Genomic DNA, 24,607 nt, shown 5'->3' with positions numbered 1-24,607 from the left:
TCAGGTTTATGATGGTAAGTGTTTTCAATAATTGGAAGTAGGTCTGCTGAGAGGATTCTTAATGCAGAGGAGACATTTAGACTGAGAGTCGGTGGATGTTTAGTAGATGGACTGGGTGGTAGGACTGAGGCGGTCAGTCCCAGGAAACACAGAAGGAGGTGAACAAACAGGAGCAGGAAGAACGTTCCACAATCCCAGAAGGTTTCAGTAAGTCTGGACTCTGTGTGTGTGCATGTGGACTTACATGCTTAGTGCATGTTTGGTATGTAGGTGTGGGAGAAAAAGAGAGGGAAATACGTGGGCAGAGAGATGGAGTGGGGGATTGTGCCTGGAAAAAGAAACATTGAACTCAGCTGTCAAAAGCTTTGAATGCCATGATAAACAGTGTGGCTTTTTTTTTTTTTAATAGATGGGGTAATTGGGTCACCGTGTCTAAATACTTGCCATAAACAATTGAAGGAAGGGAGGGTTTATTTTGGCCTATGATTTGAGAAGATTCGGTTGATGGTTGCTTGACTCCGTGTGCCTGGACAAAACAGGATAGCAGGAGTGGGCTGGAGGCTGGCCTTGACTTCTTGGCAACAGGAAGCCGAGAAAAGGGGAATATAGGAAGAAGCCAGCTGAAATATGGCCTCAAGGACAGGTAGTGACCTACTTCCTCCAACTAGGCCCCACCCAGCCTTACCTTTTACCACCTTTAACTAATGCCATCAAATTGTGAATACATAAAGAGAGCTCCATTGATTCTATCAGAATCCTTGGGCTCTGTTTCTGGACCTCCGTGGTATTTCACTAATCTCTGAGGTGTTTCACGCTAATCAAATTGACAGTCAACATTAGTCATTATCTAAAGCTTTCTGTTAGCTAATCTATAATTTGAAATTCTCCTACCTCAGCCTCCAGGATTGGGATTACGGCTGAGCACTGGGTAGCCTGGCCTTTTGTTTTGCTTCGCACGCTCAGAGTTGTTCCTTCCCTCCCCCATCTCCTCCTCCTTCCCCTTCATGAAACAAGGTCATTGTCTTTGGTGGAGTTGTTTTGCAGCAAGACTGTAGTTGGTGGTAGAGAAAGGACAGCTAGGGTATGTGTGTACACATTTTTACCTGCTGTGGTGCTAGGGATTCGAACCAGGGTCTCACTGAGGCATGCCAGGAAAGCAACCTACTATTGAGCTATATCCATAAGCCTTTTAAGTGAAATTATCGTTAGAGATAGAGCTCACTGTTAGATAAGAGTGATCTCAGCGGTCAGAAACAGGAGGACCGCGTGTTCTACATAGTGAGTGAGTTCCCAGACATGGTGAGTTTTTGTCTCAAAAAGAGCTGAGGGGCTAGTGAGTAGGCTCGGTGGTTAAGAGCATTCACTGCTATTGCAGAGGACCCAGGGTTGAGTCTCAGCACCTACATGGTACCTAACAACCATCTGTAACTACAGATCCAGGGGATCCCATGTCCTCTTCTGACCATCTCGGGCACCAGGCATACACATGGTGTATAGACATACATGTAGGCAAACTGCTCATACCCATAAAATAATAAACTAAATCTTTTAAAAAAGAGCTGAGGCAGGAGGAATGCCATGGGTTTGAAATTAGCCTGGGTTCCATACATAGTGAGTTCCATAGCGAGTTGTAAGTTTGCTTGCCTAAAGTGTAATCCTGACTCAAAAACTGAGCTCTGTCTGTAAGAGTTAATTACTATATCATATGATATATGTCTGTTTAACTTCTTAGGAAACCGCCAGGGTCTTCTAAAGTAGGTATATCATTTTCCCTACCTACCGACAATGTATAAAAGTAGTAGTTGCAGGTTTAGGCAATTCTTAGTTGGTAAAATGCTTGATGTGCAGACGCGCAGACCTGAGTTGTACTGCCAGTCTAAATAGCTTAAGCTGCCAGTCTAAATAGCTTAAGCTGGTCTTAAACGTGCTGGCTAGCTGAGTCGGGATTTTAGGCACGCATTACTGTGCCTGATTTTCACTATTTTGGAAACATACTAATCCTAACCTCAGGATAGTATATTTTAATGTACCTATGGGACATGTGTGCACAACTTAATTGACCTCCCAAGATGGCTATGGTGTCAAACCTGAGTGTGTGTGTGCATTGTGAACCCCATGTTTCACACATGCTTGGTATATGGTTTGCTGTACTAGAGTTAGCCCTAAGGATTTTTTTTTTCAGTGTTGTGGATTGGGCATTGTATATATTTGGCAGGTATTCTGCCACTGAGCCATACATACCCTCAATCCTGTGGTGTTGTTGTTTTAAAGAAAGTGTTTTGCGGGCTGGCGTGGCGGTGCACGCCTTTAATCCCAGCACTCAGGAGGCAGAGCCAGGGGGATCTCTGTGAGTTCAAAGCCAGCTTTGTCTACAGAGCAAGTTCCAGGATGGGCTCCAAAAAACTTTTCAAGAAACCCTGTCTTGAAAAAAAAAAAAAAAAAAAAAAGGCTTTTGCTGTGTAACTAAGGCTGTTCTTGAACTTGCTGGGCTTGACTCAGCCTTGCATTGCCCCGCCTCAGCCAAAGTAGCTGGAATTACAGGCGTGTGTTACTGAACTCTGTTCCAAGCACTTTCTATGTTCCTGTGTGTGCTCACCTGCATGTGTAGGGCAAAAGTCAACACAGGATGTTGTTCCTCAGGAGCCACCCATCTTGTTTCTGAGGCAGGCTAGATTAGGCTAGGCTAGCTGGCCAGCGAGCTCCAGAAGTCCTCCTATCTCCTGTCTTTTGCTCTGCTAGGCATTGAACTCCAGGCCATTATTCATGCCAGGCAAGCACTTGTCTATGGAGCTACATCCCCACCCAAGGCCCAGGTTTTCACTTAGGTGATGGGCACCAAACTCAAGTTCTCATGCTCGTGAGGCAAGCACCTACTGCCAAAGTCCTCTCCCCGGCCCCCGTTCCAGGTTGTATTTTTGTAAAATTTTTTGTCATTAAAAAAATTAATGTTGCTATTTGTTTATTTTCATATCATCCTTTTACTTTTTATAATTTTTATTTCTAATTACCTCTTAAAAATCAAATTGGGTTTACACGGATATTGCCCAAAATGTTTCAGCTGTGGAAATGAGTTGGGGGCTTTCCAGTGAACAGTGGACTTCCATTAACTGTCAGAGAACCTTGTTCCTGGGTGTATGGCTTCTGAATATTCATTCTGAATTAAGTGAGCTAATAGGACATTTGGTAGTCAAAAGTGATTTATTCTTTTTCATAATTGAAAAATAATTTATTAAGCCCTAGAGATTACTTTAGGAAAAAGGAACTCTTCAGTGAAATAAATAGGCCACCTTGATTAACTAATTTGTTTGAATAAATTAAAATGTGCTCACTGAGGGGCCAGGGTAAACGGTGTGGTGACGTTTTGGTGGCTTGAGTACCAGATGGTGCTCTGGAGGACATTGCTATAGCCGTTCGCTGGTTGGATTAGCCGGTGTAGAGTGCAGTGTTGGAGAAGGGGGCCTGGTACTGAGATGCAGAAAGTTTTGTTCCACGGGTAAAGCTGTGGCTCTCTCTTGGAAATGAACTATGATTTCCTTGGTAACTTTAAAAAAGTATTTTATCAACCTTTCAGTTCTACTTACAATCGTCTTGCTGTGTTGGACTTTCTAACATAAATTTTTAAGTTATTTTAGCCACATTAATTGACAATTATTTCTCCACTGAACTTTGGATTTTCTAGTGAATTTTATCTGTTTAGAGAAGCTATAAGTCTGCATCTGGTGCTACAGTCTGCTAGCTTTTCCAGATTACATAGCCATATATCCCGTCCTAGGAGAGTTAATGAGTAGCTAGGCTAGACGCACCTTTTCAATTGCTACGGTAAGAGACAGAGTTCCTTCTCTCTTTTCATCCTCTTACTTTCTTCCTTTTATAGTAGTTGTATTTATTTGATGGTTAATTTCACTTTCTTATAGCTTGCCATTCTGTTTTATAGTATTAATTGTGAAATACGGCAGTTAGCATGTGGCAGTTTACACGGGTAGGTTTTGCTCCTTGGCTCTTGTCTCTCTCTCTCCGGTCGGTTGCATGCCTCTTCCCCGCTTTTTACCTGTGCATTTGCGTGTTTGACCTAGCAGAATAATTGGGTCCACAGCAACATGGGCGTGCCGCCCTTAGAAACACTTAGTTTCATGTGTGAGTCATAAGCTGAAGCAGACACCACTTCCCCAATCTCCAGGAGCCATTTTAACAGCACCAAACTTGCCGGATTGCTTTTCAGTCTCAAGCCCAGAGGACGAAACTTGAAGACAGAGTTTAAAGGTAACTTGTGATTTTGTTGTTTGCTTCTGGCTATTTTGGGGCTAATAAACGGAGGCGGTTCTTACCTGTGGCAGAACATGGCTGAATGTATTCTTTAACTCTGATAAAATATGTGTAGTGAGTCACATGCCTGATTACACTTCACAACTACAGGCAACAAAGCATTCAAAGGCTGAAAAGTCCTAGCTCTTCCCCTCCAGCATTTTGTATGTTTATGTGCTTGGCATTTTCCCCTCCTCTAACTTCAGATAAAGAAACTCCCCCCTCCCCCCGTAAAGTAAACTAGATCAAGTTTTAATTAAAATAAATCTAATTGTCTTTGTCAGACCAGCTGAGAAGTGACTCTTCAGTAAACTGTATTGCTCATGAGCTTCAGATGTTGGGAAAAAAAAAATCCAGGAACAGTGGCTTTATTACGGTTTTTAATTAAGTATGAAATCTTGGGTCAATTTAGTCATAAGTGTTGCTCACAGACCATTCTATGCTTTGTTTGCTTTGTTTTCTTTTTTTAAGTTAATGAATTACACTATTTCATTTTGAAAACCAGAGAGAGGTGTAAAACCTAAGCAGAGGCACTCTAAAGTGAGCAGACATTTCGGTGGTAGAAGCGTGTTTTCAGTGCTGAGGAAGACAGCCGGACTGATTCATTCAGCGTTCGAGAGGAACAGCCTTATGTTCACATGAACTTGCTTTGGGTAGCAACTTCAGAAGTGAAACCGTAGCTGAAGGAATTGGGTACTGTTTCAGTTTTGTGTAGAGAACAGGAGAGTGAGGCCTTCCTCTTACTACTGGTTTTAAAATTTTTTTTAATTAAAAAAATTAAAAACCTTTTGTTAACAGGAGGTGGCTCAGTCTTTTCCTGAATTATTTGTCATCCCTAAAACTGTTATATTTGGCTGTACAGCAATATTTTACTTCTAAAACATTCATGAAACTATCATTTGGGTAAAAGTAAAATTTGAGCATGTAATGATTAGGAAGAATTTTTGGAAATCAAATTCACTGTCATTTATTAGTGACCCAGATAGTTTCTAGCTAGTGGGCTGAGGATTGGCTCTAGCTTTCTGAGTCGTTTTGAAAGGGAAGGCAAGAGGGGTATTACTTCTTAATCTCCGGAAGGGTCTTGTGGCAGCAGATCTCAGTGTCGTGGTCTTGTAAGAAAGGCCGACATTTCGACAGTTGAGCTGTGAGCCCTTCCGTCATCTTTGTTTGCATATTGCAGGTTTGGTTGGCCTTTGACTAAGCAAAGGCTGTATTTGCTTCAAGTCTGGCCTGGAAAAAACCAAAACAAAACAAAGCAAATCTAATGACACCTTCTTACTTTTTTCTTTTTCTTTTTAAGGCTAGTGATCCATAAGAGAAAAATCAAGGGGGCAAATAAGCAAACTAAGAACATATTTACTAAAAAGAAGAATTTGATTTCTTAAAATTGAGAAGTTGCTACATTTAAAATAGACATTGGTCATGTATATCGGTTTCTTTTCATGTTTGTTTTGAGATAGGGTCTTGCTATGCTGCTAGTCTTGAACTCTATTCGGCCTCAGCTTTCAAGTGCTAGGATTACAGGCATGTGCTACCATGCTTGACTGTCCCTTTCTTACTGTGATTAAAAGGTAGGCCTTACGGAGAAGGCAGAAAGGGAGGTGTGGGGAGGGGGGCAGGGAGACTGACTTGATAGTTATCCTGCCGCTCTCTCTTTATAAGGTTGAAGGGAAGTGTAAATTGAATTTTAAGATTAGAATTGTTGACTGAAGATTGTTCAGCTGCTTCATTTATGGCTCAAATACGTGCTGACACTGGTTCCAAGCTTTGAACTCACTGTGTAGTAGGGAAGGGAATAAACTTGAACTCTGACCCTACCTCCTAAATGCTGGAATGACATGGGCCACAGTGCTGGTTTTTTTTTTTTTTTGGCCAGGTGTGGTAATGCATGGCGAGTTCCAGATCAGTCAGGACTACATAGAATATTTTTTTTTAAGTTTTTTACTTTGTGTTTTCTTTGGATATATCATCCTATCTTCTGTAAGCCACAAACTTTCAAGATAGTAAGATAGCTTTACATGATGCATCATCTATATGCTAGATGCTTAGTTATAAACTAATCATTATATTTATGCAAAGCTGGATGGTACAGTTTGAAAAATCTAAATGTAACTAAAAGTAGTTATTTTCTAGGTTGAGAAACCACATGGTCCAGTATAGTCAAAATGTAACTTTGTATAGTAAAACTATAAAAGGAGGTTTTTGTTGTTGTTGATGATGTTTGGTTTTTTGCTTTGTTTTTTGAGACAAGAGTTTCTCTGTGTAGCCTTGGCTGTCCTGGAACTCACTCTGTAGACCAGGCTGGCCTCTACTGAGATTGGCCTGACTCTACCTCTTGAGTGCTGGGATTAAAGGTGTGTGCCACCACTGCCTGGTATGACTTTTATGATAATTCTTTTATAGTTTTACTCCTTTGAACTTTGTGTAAGTAGAATCACATTTTTTCTAGTGATTTGCTTATTTCTTTTTTTTAATTATTTTATTTTGCAATATAATTTAATTCTACATATCAACCACGAATTCCCTTGTTCTCCCCCCTCCCGCCCCCCTCCCCTTCCCCCCAGCCCACCCCTCATTCCCATCTCCTCCAGGAAAAGACTCCCCCGAGGATTGAGATCAACCTGGTAGACTCAGTCCAGGCAGGTCCAGTCCCCTCCTCCTAGGCTGAGCCAAGTGTCCCTGTATAAGTCCCAGGTTTCAAACAGCCAACTCATGCACTGAGCACAGGACCCAGTCCCACTGCCTGGATGGTGATTTGCTTATTTCATTCAACTCAATGAAGTTACTTTTTCTTCGGCTTACCTTTGCCTTCTCTTTTGTACCAGCGTATTTAGTCTTTCTTGTTGATGGCATTGAAGTACTTCTAGTTTGAAAATATTCTTTACTACCCTTCCAAGAGTTCAAGAGTTCTGTAGGATTAACCTTTTTTGTTGAGATATGTGAAGACTTTGCAAAGACTAAGGGAACAGATAATTTAAGAAAATAAATAGCTTTTATTTGCTCATCAAGAGCATTAGGTGAAATTGCCTTTTAAAAATGTCAGTGCTGGGATTGAATGGATGGCTCAGCATTTAAGAGCACTGGCTGCTCTTCCAGAGGACCTGGGTTTGATTCCCAGCACCCACCTAGCAGCTCACAACCATTTGTAACTCCAGTTCTAAGAGCTCTGACCCCTTCTGGGTTCTGCTGGCAGCAGGCAGACAGGTGGCGCGAAGACATGCAGACATACACGCGGGTGAAGCACTCGTGCACTGAAAACAATAAAACTCTTGCAGAACGGTCAGCTCTCACAAGCTAGCTGGTGAAAACGCAGGTGGGATGGTGTGGCCGTGGCCTTGCCTCACTCTGAGGCCTGGCAAGCTCTTGCCGCCTTTCCTCTGGCAGCAGCAACACCACACATGCCGGCCAATGCAGTGAGAAGGTAGCTGTAACCCACACTCAGCTGGTACAGTGAGGCTCGTTTTGACCTAATGAAGCGCTGAGGAGGTTGCCAGGTTCCTGTGGATTGGGAACTACCTTTTGAGAATCACTCCAATAGTGCCACGTTGGAAATGATCCAGTTGTTCAAAAATTAGGGGTTGGATAAGTAGATGATGGCATATCCACAAAAGTCACGTGGCAGGAATTTAATTTTACTAAAGTTTATGCCAAATGTGACTTTACCATGGAGTATTTTTGTATTTTTGGGGCACCCGATGAAGAAATCAGCATTCTCAAGGAAAGTGAAAGTGTCAGGCCTGAGTCTCTCTGTCTCTGCCTTGAGAAAAAAGGGAAGCTCGAAGGCAGAGGAAGCTGCTGCTGCTTTACCGGTCTACGGGCTTTAATTTGAACAGAAAAGGAGTTAGTGGTATCAGTCATTCTAATGTGCTTTATAACAATAGGTGAAATGAACCTTTAAATAAACTTATAGTAGGTCAATTCTCAGTACATTTTAAGTTCTTCTTGCTTTTAAAATTCTTTTTCCTTTTTATAAAAAAGAAGTGTCTGGTACCCTAGGACCTGGGGTTGCTGGTGGTTGTAAGGCACCTAACGTGGGTGCTGGAAACTGAACTAGGTCTTCTGGAAGAGCAGCAAGTGTTCTGTTGAGTCATCTCTCCACTGCCACCCCTTGTGTAGTTGTTTGGCTCTTTCTTTTTTTCTGTTGAGACAGGATCTCCCTGTTTAGCTCAGGCTAGCCTTGAATTCTCCACCTCAGCTTCCCAGTCCTGAGATTACAGGCAAGCATCACCACACCTAGTTTACATTTCTTTATTGTTTTCTTAATTGGAAGAACTTTGAGTTGCTGTGTAGTTTCAGACTGGAGAGGCCAGGGGTAACAGCTCTATGGTAGACTGCTTGCCTAGCATGCAGGTGGCCTGCTTCAATCCTTAGCACCGTAAGAAAAACAAAGTTTCAGTTTGAATTAAAGAAGTATTTTAGGAAGGCTTGAAAGAGACTATTACATTTAGACACTTAGTCTTTCTGTTAAAGCCTCCATAGGAAATGTATTCTATATATATTCTGCAAAGTCAGAAAGCTATTTGTGAGAGTCATCTTTGAAGGTAAGTTACTTTGTACATCTGAAATATCTATTATAATGAAAGTCCAGTAATTATAAATTGGCTTAGTGTGGTTTAATATGTTTTTAATCACCTAAGTCTAGGGAATGTTGGATGCTTAAAGATTCCTTATACATTGTATTTATTTAAAATTTTTCTTAAGCTTGTTAGAAAATGTTAGAATATATATATATATATATACACACACATATGTTACACACACACACATATATATACACAGATATATACATGCACACAGATTTTATTATTTATTTGTATTGCTTGCGAATCAAACCTAGGGCCTTGCACATTCTAGGCAAGTCATTCTACCACTGAGCTATATCCTTAGCCTTTCTATTCTCATTCTCTGTCCCTGTCTCCCTCCCACACTTTTCAGCCTCACATAGGCTAAGTAAATGGTATACCACTGAGCTATTCCTCCAGCCCAATATTCAGGTTTAAATTGGGGGTATTCACTAGAATTAATTAAGATTAAGGCACTAATGGCCATTGAAAAGAATGAGTTTTAGCCTTCCATTTGAAAATATTAGGTAAAAATGAAACTATATTCATACCAACCTATACAATTTTGTACTTTAGGAACATAGTGCCTTACTTAAACCTAAATAGTAAGTGTATGTTAAATTCTCATAGGAAAAAAAGCCACAGGGTGCTCTCTCAATGGGCTTATGTGATATGAATAATGTTATTTTTAGACAGTGACCTAGAATAGCCCTTTTTAAAGTCCGATAAAATTATTGTTGAGGTAGATTATATTTATTGACCAATATTAATAGGAGAGATAGCTGCATTTGCCTCCCCATGTTTATTTAGAACGGGAGGCATGAGTGATGAGTTCTGATCATTCGTAAAGATTGTTAGTTTGGAAGGCGTGATGAACAACTGAGCACCTGTTTTTATTTCAGTTAATTGGTAGTTAGGTTAAAATAGCTCGAAGTAGCTGAAATTATTTACTGAGAACAGTTTTGCTTGGTATTATGTATAGTTGATGGAAGATATATAAATAAATTTCAGGAACCAAGTTTTTGACTTGTTCCTTGGGAAAGTGGAGGTAGTTTGTTGGGGGTTTGGGTCACAGATAATAATCCAAGACTTACAAAAGACATATAAAAATAACCAACAGTCTGGGTTTAGCTTAGTTGATAGAGTACCTGTCTGGAGGTGGACTAGAGGATATGAAGTTCAAGGTCATCCTTTGGTTGCATAGAGTCGGAAAACAGTCTGGATTGTATGAGAACCTACCATAGAACAAATAACCAAACCCCAAAGATCAAAGTGGCAAATTATTCAGTCCTGTGTAACTGAGTCATTTTTAGAGGTAGTCGTGTTATATCTTGCTCACCATGTTGTATACCTCTGAGCTACAGGCTTATCTATTTTATTTATTTGTTTAAAAACAGAATCTCACTATGTAGCCCTGGCTGACCTAGAACGCTTTACGAAGATCAGGCTGGCCTCAAATTTAGAGAGATCCAACTGCCTCTGCCTCCCCTGTCTTCTTGATATGTAAAGCTAGGGTTAGGGAGGATAGCAAATGTCACTCATGAAGGAGGCAAACTCTTGAGACAAGAAAATAGTTTGAAGACATGCTCTGCTGTTTTATTCATCATGTGGTTAAAAAATTTTTTTTCTACCCCTTGGGCCCAGGGCCTTTTGCATGCTAGACAAGTGCCTTACCATTTAGCAGTAGCTCCAGTCCTTTTTTTTTTTTTTTTTTTCTTTGAGACAGGGTCTTATTAAATTGCCTGAGTTTCCTCTTGCTCTGCAGCAGTCCTCCTTAGGCTCTGGAGTAGCTGGGGTCACAGGCCTGAGCCACCGAGCCTGGCCACAGGGTTTTGATCTTTGGTATTCATCCCTAGGAATACGTCAAAGGGCTTGAACATGTTCTTTCGTGTGACTCTTAGATCTCAGCACCGAAATACTTTTATTGTCTCTTTGTCCTTTTTATGTTTCTGATGTACTTTACTATATTTTCACATAGGCAATTGAACTATTTATAAAGTAAGATGCAGCAGAGAAGGCAGGAAGTACTTGACGTTTGTATGCCGTATCTTGCTCTCTGCTTCCTGTCAGTTAAACCACGAAGAGAGGAACAGACACAGATGTACAATTGCTGCTTTAATTTCCCTTCAGGGAGTCCAGTTAAGCATGAAGCTTGTTTCATTAAACTTTTATATTTGGTGATTATAGGGGTATGGTAGGCTTCTTTGTGTTACATGAAGTTTATGGATATATGGTGGCCATTGGACATTAGATACAGGACTTGATAATAAAATACAAGTTTTTTTTTTTTTGGTTTTTCGAGACAGGGTTTCTCTGTGTAGCTTTGTGCCTGTCCTGGAACTCACTTGGTAGCCCAGGCTGGCCTCGAACTCACAGAGATCCGCCTGGCTCTGCCTCCCGAGTGCTGGGATTAAAGGCGTGCACCACCACCGCCTGGCAAAATACAAGTTTTACACATTTAAAAGATGTTTCCTTTTGTGGTTTTGTTTTGTTTTCTGAGCTTCTCTATATGTACCCAGGTTGGCATTGAACTCGTGATCCTCTTGACTTAGCCTCCTAAGTGCTGGGATTATAGGCATGTGCTACCATCCTAAGCTCAAGTATATCCTAATGTGAGTGTATGTGTGCATGCGCGCACACATATGTATGTGTGTGTGTGTGTGTGTGTGTGTGTATGTGTATGCATGTGGAGGCCAGGGGCCAACCTTGAGTGGCATTCCTTAGGAGCCAGAGATATTGTTCCTAAGGAACTGTCCACTTTGTGTATGCATGCACAGGAGTTCATATGTGTGCTCATGTGTGTGAAATGTACATGTACATGTAGGGCAGAAGTCAGCTTTGGTGTTATTCTTAGGAGCCATGCTTTTTACTTTTAGAGCAGGGAACTAAACCCAGGGCTTACACCTCCTAGGCAAATGGGCCACAACCCCTGCACTACAGAGCCATCGTTTTTTGAGGCAGGACCTCTTATTGAGACTTGGGACTTATGAGTACATTTATTTATTTACTTTTTTTTTTTTTTTGAGGCAGTGTTTCTCTATTACATAGCTATGCATGTCCTGGAACTCTCTTTGTAGAGCAGGCAGGCCTCGAACTCACAGAGACCCACTTGTCCCTGTAGAATAAAGGTGTTCACCACTATGCCAAACCTTACCAAGTGTATTTAATTTCAAACAATGGAGGAAAATGTTTAAAGAAAAAAAAGGTACTTTTGTGATCTTATTGTAGCAGAGTAGATGGTTGCATTTTCTTTTGTATGCCTTTTAACATTTTCTTGGTTTCCATTGTGTCATAAATGTGGAAAATCTATCCATATTCACAAAAATTGCTGAAGATAACCCAGGAGGTGAGATGATCTCATTTCCCAGTGGAAAAGTTTGTCCTCTCCTAGGACTGCCCCGCCTCTTTTTTGGTTTAAATGTCAGCATCACCCTGGCTCCTTGTCTCTCACAGTCTGTGAGCTTGGGAAGATAAGATGGGAGTTGTCACTGATGAAGTAGCCCCCATGTCACTTTTTAAAGTTTTCTTCATCTCACAAGTATTTATCTCCCCCAAACTGCCCAAGGACAAAGATCATGCCTCGGTTGCCTTTATTTTTGTATATTCAGTACTCAGATTTTACCTAAGTCCAGCATAGGTGCATATATCCACTTGATAGCTCTATTCTGGAATCAAACCAACAAGCTGATTAAGGAACTAGACTCTGTCCTCTCTACATCTTGCTTTGTGGTTTATTTGTAAGAAATAATTAAAAGGAGCACTCCTTCCTTCTCCCTTTCTTCTTCTTCTCCTCCTCCTTCCTTTTTTCTGTGGGGCTGGGAATCAAAGCCAGGGTTCTGTACATGCAAGATGAGTGCTCAGCACCCTCCATTGAGCTTCGACCTTAGAAGTGAAGCTTTCCTGGATGCTGGTGATAGCAGGCGGATTAAGTAGCGAAGAAAATGGATTCCGCCATGGATATCATCTTGCTTTATTGAATCTATTCAAAATACTTAATTCAACTTGATAACATATAGTCAGGCATAGATGCAGCTAGTCCCTGCATCCAAGCGAATGAAGGCTATTTTGGTGTTTAGTTGAACAGCCTGTACAAAGAATGTAATAGTCATGTTTTAAAAAATCTTGGCTGGGTGTGGTGGTGCACACCTTTAATCCCAGCACTCAGGAGGCAGAGAGGCAGGTGGCTCTCTGTGACTCTGAGGTCAACCTGGTCTACATAGTGAGTTCCAGACCAGCCAGGATTAAACAGTGAGACCCTGTCTCAAAAAGAAAGGAAGGAAGGGAGAAAATCTTGTCATTTTCCATTTTCTTCTCATAACTTTAAAAAAATGAATTAGTGTGTGAATTATTTGGCGATAGTGGGGATTAGACCTGGGGCCTCACACATACTGAGCAAGCACTCTGCCAGAGAATCCAGCCCTCTTTTAAACTGGTTGTATTTTTAACTGTTTGTTTTTACAGATTTTGAGCCTGGGTCTCAGTGAGTTGCCTGCCAGGCTGGCCCGGACCTCACTCTGTAGTTCAAGCTTCAGTTTTGGTCTTCTTGCCAGGCTTCCGAGTGTCTGGGGAATGCCCAGCACCACCCGCTTAGCTTTTTGCTGCTGTTGAAGTTATTTGAGATACGGTCTAAGTATACTACTTAGGATGGCCTTCAACTTCCTGTGTAGCCTAGGCTGGGAGAGTAGGCATGCAGCGCCATAGAAACAGGAGCTGGTTATGTGCTCCAAGTTGGCCTCATAATTGCCTCCTCATGCCTCTGCCTTCCCGGTGCTGGAATTTCAGGTGTGCGCTACCATCCCTCTGCTTGCCTTTGTTCTCGGAGACAGAGAACAAAACGCAGTTCATCAGTTAAGTGAGTTTTTTGTTTATTTAAATTTTTTTTTTTTTTTGCCATTATAATCCAAGACTTTAGAAACTTGTTGAGAGTTTCTTTGCCATCGACAAAGGGTTAAAGGAGAGTAGCTTACACCAGGGAACCGAAGCTGTCAGTTTTAACATCATCTGTGCAGTGCTGGTCACAGCTATTCTTGTCATTTTAAACAGTAGTCCCAGATTAGTGGGACTTGCCCTGGGCTGTGAGAGCGTAGGAACCATGCTCTGTTGTTAGAGCCCTCTTTGAAAACCCCTGGACTTGCCTTGGGCTGTGAGAGCATAGGGACCACGCTCTGTTGTTAGAGCCCTGTTTGAAAACCCCTGGACTTGCATTGGGCTGCAAGAGCATAGGGACCACACTCTGTTGTTAGAGCCCTGTTTGAAAACCCCTGGATTGGCTGCAAGGATACATCACTGACCTGCTTTATTAACAATTAAATACTGCCTTCTGGGGTTTAGCTGTCTTCATCTTATTTCCTGAACTACACTGTAAACTTCCTGGACCAAGGACAATGCATTACTTTTCTGTATTTTCCACAGTACTGCCCTTAGGTAAATTCAGTCAATATTCATGAATCGCTTACTCCTGAATCCATCATAGTGGAGGTGCCTCTGAACATAGATGTCTGAGGTCTTTTGATTAGCTCTAGATAGACATCAAAGGAGGGTAGCTAACCATTTCCTACTGGAGAAAACCGCAGCCATTGTCACTGAAGCACTTTAGGACTTCTTGGAAATTTTCTAATTTCGGCCACTTTTTTCATAAGAATTTTTACATTGACCCCTGATTATATGCATATGTAAAATAGGTGTCCAAAGCAAACATTTACTGATACGGAATCATAAGGAATTATTTTGTAAGGTCTAGTGAGTAGAGATGCTTGCTGCAAAGCTTACCAACTTGAGTACATTCCACGGGATCCACATAATGAAAGGGGAGAACCAGTTCCTGCAAAGCTGTTTACTGACACCCCAACCACACACAGGTTGTACACACCAAATGAATGTAAAAAATTAAATAGAACAATTCTTGTGTGTGTGTGTGTATAATATATATATAATTTTATCATTTATTAAAGACAAATTTACATGCCAATGAGGATTACCTGTTTATTTTCACATGAAATAATTAAATCTTGGCTGAATATTTGATACTGTGGGACATAAAACATCTTTGACAATTTTTGAAGTTGATTGATATTTTGATTTTATAATTAAGAAAGCCTAGAGTAGTGCTTCATATAAATACATGGTCCAAAAATGGCAGAAGCATGCTTAGGGCTATTTCCAAATTGTTGGGAATTCTGTCTTAATCCTAAGCTAAAATTTACTGAACTTTTTTTAACATTTAAAACATTTACTGGTGTGTGTGTATGCATATACGTGCATAAGTATGCACCATGGTTTATGTGTAAAGGTCTGAGGACAACTTGCAGGAGTTGGTACTCTCCACCTTAGGTTTCAGGGATTAAAGGTTGTCATTAGTCTTGATAGCAAGTTCCTTTACCTGCTGAGCAATCTCCCTGACCTCAGTGAACATTTTTTTTTAAATAAAACTCAAATCATCAACACATGTAGCAATTTTAAAAATCAGACATTCTAAAACAAACCCAGTATATATTAATTTGATACTTAGACACTAAAAGTCTTTGTTTTCGATAGTTAAACCTATGTTTCTATAAGAACACAAACATGTTAAAAAAATTTTGCAGTTGATAACATACTTGCAGTTGATAACATACAGTAGTCTTGAGTCTGAGCTAAGGTTGCAGGCAGTGTTCACAACATCTCAAAGTGTAGTGACATGCACGGTGCAGAGGAGGCATGTTGTGTGTTCCAAAGCTGCGGTGAAATTCCGTGATGCAGCATGGATGTGTGCTTCCTGAAACATCTTAGATTCATTACACATCTGGTTTTGAGTTTGATTTCGGTCACGGGATATCCAAGAACCTTTTATCTCCCACAGTGGTGGTGCATACCTTTAATCGCAGCACTCTGGAGGCTGAGGCAGAGGCAGAGGCAGGTGGATCTTTGAGTTCAAGACCAGCCCAGGCTGCATAGCGCGTTCCAGGCCAGCTGGGGCTACACACTAAGTGGAACCCTGTCTCAGAAACAAATGTGGAGGGAAGGGATCTTTTACTGTTGCAGGGTGTTTAGGACCTTCACACTCTGTCCCGGGATCCCCATTGTTTAAGGAGCTGGGCTTTAATTAGTGTAGCTGACATGGATTCAAGTGATTTAAAAATTGAGTCCTTATATTTTAAAAGGTGAAAGCCCTAAAAAATTAGCCCATATATGTCACAAATCTTAAGATTATTTACAATGAAGTTTGTTTCTAAGATGTATAAATAGGAAAATAGAGTTATACACATGCTTTTTAAACACTCAGTACTTTTAAATATAATTGTAAATTTTTTGTTTTTTTGTTTTTCAAGATAGGGTTTCTCCGTGTAACATCTCTGACTGTCCTCAAACTCAATTTGTAGACCAGGCTGGCCTGCCTCTGCCTCAAGTGCTGGGGTTCAAGGTGTCCACCACTGCTCCACTGTCAGTAATTCAGCTGTGTGTCCTGTACTACTAAGCCCATGCCTCTGCTTTCCCATCTCCAGTCTTTGTGGTCTTGGTGCTACAGATGCTCTATTTTCACTGACTTTAGAAGCTGAGGTGCCAGTTAGTCATGAGGGTGATTATAAGGATTCCCCAGCCATAAGACAGGGTCTCTCACTGGCCTGGAGCTCAATTAGGTTAGACTGGCTGGCTGGCAGGCACCGAGGATCATCCTCCTCTGTCTCCTCAGCACCAGGATTGCAAGCAGGCACCACCACACATGGTGTGGGTTCTGGAGACTGAGCTCACTTTACTGACTGAGTCCACCCCCACCTCCACCCCCACTCGATTTAAAGACAGGATCTCAATTTGTACCCCAGGCTTGGTGTCTAACTTGCAAATGCTGGGATTATTGTGGAGCGGCACCTGACTCTGGAGGTTAAGCCCATTCTCTGGCTCTCCTCACTCAGTCAGTGCCAAAGCCTGTTACTGGTGGGAATCAGCTATCCTCTCAGATGAGAGAACCATGGTGCTAGAGCCTGGTTTTCCTAAAATAAAAATATTAACCAGAGGAATAGACAGCCACAGAAGTGGAATACAGATTTCTTGCAAGTTAATTCTTGTTTGTTGTAGAGAAAAATGTTTAATTGCCTGAACAGGTTTTGCTGATAAGGACGTTTTAACATGTTTGCATTCTCTGGGTAGATGTTTTTTGTCAGAGTTCAGGTTTTAGGTCCTGAACAGAAGAAAATTCCTTAGATGGTTAATTGGCATAATAAAGCATGGTTTAATGTTTTGGTGATAACTTTTAGCCTTTTTAAAAAAGGAATTTAATTTTTTCATGACTAAATTTATGATTATCATTCACGGTTTCTCTTTTAAATTCTCACGGTTTCAGAACATGTTCAGAAAGAGTTAATCCTGAGACCACAGGTATGAACAGGTCTAGGTATGAGATCTGTTGGCTTTTCAGGTACCATAAATGCTGCCTGACTGTAACCTGATACCAGGCAGGCTGAGTGGCCAATAATGGAAAGTGGAGAAGTATGTGAGAGAACTGGAATTTCAGGTGTGGGGAGTAATGGCAGCCTCCCTCCGAGTCCTGGACTATTCCTCTGGGTGTCAGCAGAAAGGCAAAAGTGTAGAAAGTCAGCCAGTTTGGTTTGATCATACTGATGTCTTTAAAATGAACATAGTTGAAGCTAAGGTGAATTTGATTGGGGGAAGACCTGCTTCAGCTTTGCCTCGGTCACCAGAACCTTGTCTGAGGCTTCATATGCAAAGCCACCATTTGTACCGTATTTGTATGAAAGTAAAATCAGTTTGGGTAAAGTTATGGATGCCTCACTCCCCTGTGGTGTTTCTCAATTTTAAAATGTCTAGTGTCCTCCTTTCCTAATTAAATAATGACTAACATAAAGACGGTTGATTTAAATGAACAAATGCCCAGTAGTAAGTAGCTATACTGAATGGCTAGCTACTTAAAAGACATGGGAGGCAAGAGTGATTGTGTACATCTGAGGTCCCAGCACTTCAGAGACAGATGAAAAGGGTAAGAAGGACCCCGAGTTCCAGGGCAGCCACGGCCACGTGGGAAAACATTGTCTCCAAGAAACAAACAAAACCAAGCTGGTGGCCATATAGGCGGTATGGTACAAATTACAGAAACTTGGTTTTTTTTGTTTTTTGTTTTTTTTTTTTTTTGGTTTTTTCGAGACAGGGTTTCTCTGTGTAGCTTTGCACCTTTTTCCTGGAACTCACTTGGTAGCCCAGGCTGGCCTCGAACTCACAGAGATCCGCCTGGCTCTGCCTCCCGAGTACTGGGATTAAAGGCATGCACCACCACTGCCCGGCTCAGAAACTTGGTTTTATTCCTCCCCTCACAGAGACAATTTTGTATTCCATTGAGTATTTGAAAAAATTAAAAGGTTAATTTTTTAAAAGCTTAGGATGATATCAAAGGTTTGTTTTTTGTTCTTTGGAGACAGGGTCTCATGTGGTCTAAGCTAGACTAGAACAGACTCTCCAGCCTCTAACTCCCAAATATTGGGATTACAGACCAGTACCAACCATGACTTGCTTTTAAGCATTTTATTTTAGTTTAAAGGGGTTTTTATTTTTATTTGTGTTTATGTAGATGAGTATACCACACAGCAGTGCTTGGAAATGAACGTTGGTCCTCTTAGGATAGCAGTGATCATTTGTAACTCATGAACCATCTCTCCAATCTCTCCAGCCCCTAGCATTTTATTATTTTTGCTTTTTTGAGACAGGGTCTTACTATGTAGCCTTGGCTGGCCTGGAACTTGCTATGTAGACCTGGTAGGCCTTGAATTCTTTTTTTTTTTAATTTATTTATTTTTATTTTATGAGTATTAGTATTTGGTGTGTATGGTTGTCTGTGTGAGGGTGTTGGGTCCCCTGGAACTAGCGTTACAGACAGTTGTGAGTGCCATGTGGGTGCTGGGAATTGAACCCTTCGGGTCCTCTTGAAGAGTAGTCGGTGCTCTTAACTGCTGAGCCATTTCTCCAGCCCCATGGCCTTGAACTCTTAGAGGTCTGATTGCCTCTGCCTTCTCAGTGCTGGGATTACAGTTTACCATACCTGGTATACTTTTCTAATTAAATGATGAAAGGCCTGATGCAGTGAGATATGGTTTGTTTACTTTGAGCTTTAGCGTGTGCCCCTCCCCCATTTTGTGTCTGTGACACATGGCTTAAAGAGATCTTCAGAGTGAGGTTTGTTTTAAAATGTTTGTCCTGGGGCTGGAGAGATGGCTCAGCGTTTAGATCACTTGCTGTCCTTGCAGAGGACCCAGGTGTTCCCAACACCTACATTGTGACTCACAACCATCCATAACTTCAGTTTCAGGAGCTCTGATGCCCTCTTCTGACCTCCACAGGCAGCAGGCATTCATGTGGTGCACATACATATAGGCAGGCAAAACACTCATAAGCACAGAAAAAAAAATCTAAAGAATTTGAATAAATAAAATTATTCTCCTTTCCCCCTTCCTGTGGGGTAACTAGACTAATATTGTTCTTGTCTGGGGAAATTCAATTCTATGTACATAATGGTAATTACATTGTGGCGTGTTTCTTTTCCCGTGTTCACATTAACTTTTTAAAGATTTATATATTTTATGTTTATTTCTTGGATGTATATGAACCACACATGTGTTTGGTGCCCACAGAGGCTAGAGGAGGGTGATGGGTTCCCAGGAACTAGAGTTACAGGCCACTGTGAGCTGCCTGTAGCAGGTTTTGGCAACCAAACCCAGGTCCTCTGCAAGTAGCAAGCACTTTGAACTCCTGAGTCATCTTTGATCCCTATGTTCACATTTGTTAATATAAATGATGGCAGTGATACTACACTTGAAGAATATGAACAACATCAATAAACATTATCTGAGAGTATTTTAATGAGTTAGTAAGTTGTGATAGTGGTATAAAAAGGCTTACAAGTTTTTATCATTTATTTATTTTTTTTTTGCTCCTCACTTTTAAGGCTGGGTGAAGCTGTAAAGTAAGAATATGGTATGGTAGACTTGGGTATCAACAGTAATAGTAAAACTAAGGCTTAAAGCAATCAAGGAGAAATCTGCAAACCTTTCTTTCAGTCCCAACTAAATACATGGTTAGAAGTGATCCCAAGTATCAAGAGGATGCATAGAATATTTTACCAAGACATTTCAGCTAATAGCTGTACTAGTGTGTTTAAATACTTCGGCAGGGGATGCTGGTTTCTGATGATGCTGGAGATTAAACTCGGGTCTTTGTGCATGCAAGGGTGCATGCTGAGCTGTATGCTCAGCCCCCGATACTCTACTGATAAAAACATTAATGAAGTTCTATTAGTATAGATAGAAGGGCAGGAGGCGACTGCCTGTGTCTTTAGACAGGTTGGATTGCTTTAGGTCCAAATTCTTTACCTTTTCAATGAATGTGTAGTCCTCAGTTAGCCATAAGCGTGTGTGTGTGTGTGTGTGTGTGTGTGTGTGTGTGTGTGTGTGTGTGTGTGTGTGTGTGTTGCAACTCTCAAACCTGTGATTCTACAAAATTTTTAGAGTGATAGTGTGCGGAGCTCAGGAAGGTTGTGCAGTTGAGTTTGATAACAACGGACTTGATTTTCATTTCTGTTGCCTAGTATTCTAACATATTGAAAACAGATTAGAACAAAGCCCAGCTATGGCCCGCCACACAAATTCCAGGATCATAGGCTGCAGGTTTACTGCTTCTGATTTCTAATTTTTGTGTGGAGCCTCTCCTTTTAATCTTGTGTTCTTTAATTTCTGATGCATTTTTCCAAATACCCTTGCTTTTCTTAGAATACTTCAAGACTTTTGCAAAAGTCTCTTTATTGGCTATGGCTTGATGTAAGAATACTTTCTGTTCAGGTATTTGTTGTACAGTTATTACAGAATTCCATTTAGCCTTGCTAGCTTGTGTCCATAAACACAAATGTCATCTGAATAATTGGTTAGCCATTCAATTAGCCCATTCCTCTGCTGATGCCCTTTATCATCTTGAGCTAGAATGATCTAGTCTAAAACCTTGTGTTTGTTTGAGTCTCCTTATTTATCATTTTCCACAGAATGTGTTTGTACTATAGTAATTTCCAAAAATAAATAAATAAATAAATCTTTTTTTTTTCCTGGTTTTTCAAGACAGGGTTTCTATTACTGCCCTACAATTCACTCTGTAGACCAGGGTGGCCTCGAACTTAGAGTGAAGGGATTAAAGGCATGTGCCATCACCACCTAGCTTTAAAAAAAAAATCTTAATGTATTAAGTATGCTTAAAAAATCTTGCTGGGTGGTGGTGTCGCAAACCTTTAATCCCAGCACTCGGGAGGCAGTGCCGGGCGGATCTCTGTGAGTTCACGCCAGCCTGGTCTACAGAGTGAGATCCAGGACAGGCACCAAAACTACACAGAGAAACCCTGTCTCGAAAAAAACAAAGCAACAACAAAAAACATGCAACAACAACAACAAAAATCTTAATGGATTTTCATATTTTTATATCTGAAATGCTTCTCAAGAAATCCTATATTTTATGTTCTATATTCAATGAAGGATTGATTTTGGCAGGTTTCTGTAAGATGAATTGCTAAACGGTCTTATTTTAATAAAAACTTGGAGCCAGATATTAGAGTTAAAACTGAGAGATCAGAGGAATAGGACAAGCCACAGCCAACCTCACCTCACTGACACCTCAGTCTCCAGAGAGAGCTACTTCCTGTATACCCACGCCTATATGCCTTTCTGTCCTTGCAATCTCACTTCCTCTCTCCTCCCAGCTACATCACTTCCTCTTCCTGCCAAACTCTGTCACTTCCTGTCTGTCTGTACGGACTTCCAGACCTTTATGGTTAACTAGTGTTGGAATCCAAGGTGTGTGCCACCAGGCCTGGCTCTGTTCCCAGTGTGGCCTTGAACTCACAGAGATCTGGATGGATTAAAGGCGTGTGCTACCATTGCCTGACTTCTGTGTTTACTCTAGTGGCTGGCTTTTTCCTCTGATCCTCAGATAAGCATTATTAGGGTGCACAATACAGTGGGGGACACAATATATCACCACAGGTTTCTACTCATATTTTTTTATATTTGAAATATTTTATAATAAATTATACAAAAACAATTTGAATTGAGTTGATGTAGCCATTAATGTGAACCAGTGTTTTGTGTTTAAAATTGTTATTCACTGTGTTTGAGATAGGATCCTAACTAGACTCTGTTAAGTTCTTAAAAAAATATTTGTTTATTTTTCTGTACATGAGTGTTTTGCCTGCATGTATATCTGTGCTCCAGATGGTGAGGTTGTCATACTTACTGGACTGGAGTTAACAGATAGTTGATGGTCGCCATGTGGGTGCTGAGAATTAAACCCGGTTCCTTTACAAGAGCAGCCAATGCTCTTAACTGCTGAACCATCTCTCCAGTCCCATAAGTGAAGTTTTAAAGTCCTACCCTTTATACACTGGATTTATCAAAAGGATACCAGAGTGCAAGGCGCTGGAGTCAACCTAGATTTTGTTGCTAATGGGCTATGGTGTTGGAGTTGAGCCAGTAATTGTGGAGAAAGACTCTCAGTGATTATAGAAATGGGATTTAAGAAATAATTAGGGATCTGAGGTGCACCTGTTGCATATTTTGCACACTATATTCAGAGCTATAATTAAGCTAATGTTTATTGAGTTCAGCTCATAGACCAGACATCCTGCACATGTATTTGGCTATTTCTTTAAGCAGGGGCAGGGACTGAAGCCAGTGTCTATCCAGGCAGGTGCCCTGCCACGGCCTGCAGTCGGTTAGCTGCACAAGTATTTCACAGATGACTTTCCCAGCTCTAGGTTTTGTTGCCATTTATTATGCTCATTGAACAGAACGAGCAGTCATCGAATGTATGGAAACTTTGCTCAGGGCCGCACTTCAGAGGCAGAACCCAGGTGGTCTGAGGCTAGAGTTCATGTAATTGTTTTGTTTTATGACTTTACCTCAAGTGTGAAGATTGGTGAAGAGAGCTTAGGAATCTTAATTCTAAGCATTTCTGTGGTATAGCTCTCCAAAGGAGAAAGGCATTAGAGCTAGTCTGGGAATTTGTTTGGATGCCCGACTGGATTACTTCTCAAAAATGTGTAAATAAGGTAAGCAGCATGTGACTCTATGGTGAGTGAAGAGTTTTCTCCTTTTTCCTTCTTGCTTTATCATGTTGTGAAAACATGTTGGAGAACTATTACAGTGGCACTGTTCCTGAATATATGACTCATTAATGCGTAAATTTAAACAAGTTTGGTATTACTGTTTGCTTGGCTGTTTCAGATAAGGGCTGGTGATGTCCCCCAGGCCAGCCTCAAACTCAGGCCTGCAATTACAGACTTGTACCTCCATGCCTAGCGTTGAAACAAGTTTAACATTTACTGAGGTTCTTAGATTGTCTTAGGGTAGAACAGACTCCTTTGTTTCAATCTTAATGCCCATATCTTTTTCTGAACTGAAATAACTTTAGGGAAACATCGTGGTATCTGTTTTGGACATTTTAGACACAATGACTCAGAGACTCTGAGATGGACTTGATATGCTAGTTTACTGGCTGGATTCGGAGAAAATTAGAAAGTGGAGTTCCCCCCCCCCTTAAATTTGATATATACATTTACTTAAATCTGTGTTTTAAACTGTAATGGCAAAAGGAATGGGTGGATTTCGAAGCAGGACTGTGTATTACAGTAATTGAGTTTTGATTTGAGAAATGAGATTCTAGTGTTGGCTGTGTTGTGCTCACGGACCCAAAGATCTGGGCACCTCCCCTCTTTAATGAAAACTTGATTTCTGGGTTAGGTATCAGATTTGTCACTTAATAAAATGAATAGAGCTGAGCCATGTTGTTTCAGTACCCTTGACATCCACAGAAGATATGTCTGGTTTAAGAGTCAGAAAGGTTTTTCCTCAGGGACCACTTCAAAGCCACAGCATACCTACACAGGAAAGAGGAGGAGGAGGAGGAGGAAGGCACAGAGCGTCAGAGACCTAATTAGACTAAAGAAAATGCTTGCCTTCTGATTTGAGTTAATGAGCTTCCCTGTACATGTGAACAGAAACTGGGGGGAGCTAAGTTTTCTTTCCTACCTCTGCGAATGAGTGGTGGTGGTTTGGGGCAGCCATTTGGGGTTATTTTTACAGGCTGTCAGTCATGTGTTATGAGGTCAGGCTATTTTCATTGCTTGTCCTTATTTTTGAAATTTCCAAAGGTCAGTTAGTAAAGCACAGTAGCACTGTGGAGATGTGGCTGAGAAAAGTACACTTTGGAACTTTATACAGATTATTCACATGGGTCCTTTGTGCTTAATAAGACCAGGTTTTAGAATACCCTTGAACCTACCCATTTACAGAAAAACTTCCATGTCACAAGCATCCCTCAATCCTGTTTGTATTTTCTTGCTCTTGGGTTTGAAGTTGACAATAATTTCCTCTTTATCAAAAGTACTTCAATGCTAAATCAAGAATATAGGTAGAAATAGTTTGAATATTCAGTGGTAGGTATTTAAAACAGTATCTGTCATTAACATGAGCCTTCTTATCATTAGTGTGGGCACACAGGTTTGGTGGGTACAGAAGAAATTTAAAACTCTGGTTCTTTCCCAGGAGAGGTTTTGCGCTCTCTCTCTCTCTCTCTCTCTCTCTCTCTCTCTCTCTCTCTCTCTCTCTCTGTTGCTTGCCTACTGGTTTTCGGACAGCAAGCACTGGAACATTTATTGGGATGAATCAAGGGGACAACAATTTAAAATGTGAGACACTGTGTTAAGTTGGCAGTATAGGCAGTAGTGC

General features: G+C 41.0%; 1 protein-coding gene across 7 annotated transcripts in view; it reads left to right on the top strand.

The window, feature by feature from the left end:
* Nucleotides 1–4,145: 4,145 nt before the first annotated feature.
* Elf1 (E74 like ETS transcription factor 1) overlaps nt 4,146–24,607 on the top strand; it is a 60,408-nt gene continuing 39,946 nt past the window's right edge. For all 7 annotated transcript variants that reach the window (XM_052732644.1, XM_052732642.1, XM_052732641.1 and 4 more), the window contains exon 1: nt 4,146–4,260. The gene's annotated coding sequence lies outside the window, so the exon portion shown is untranslated. The remainder of the gene's footprint in view (nt 4,261–24,607) is intronic.

This window comes from Peromyscus californicus, unplaced genomic scaffold (genome assembly GCF_007827085.1).
Source record: "Peromyscus californicus insignis strain IS unplaced genomic scaffold, ASM782708v3 Scaffold_12__1_contigs__length_115047231, whole genome shotgun sequence".
NCBI classification, from domain to species: Eukaryota; Metazoa; Chordata; class Mammalia; order Rodentia; family Cricetidae; genus Peromyscus; species Peromyscus californicus.
Note: the sequence above shows the minus strand (reverse complement) of the source record. Positions and strands in the feature narration are given on the sequence as shown.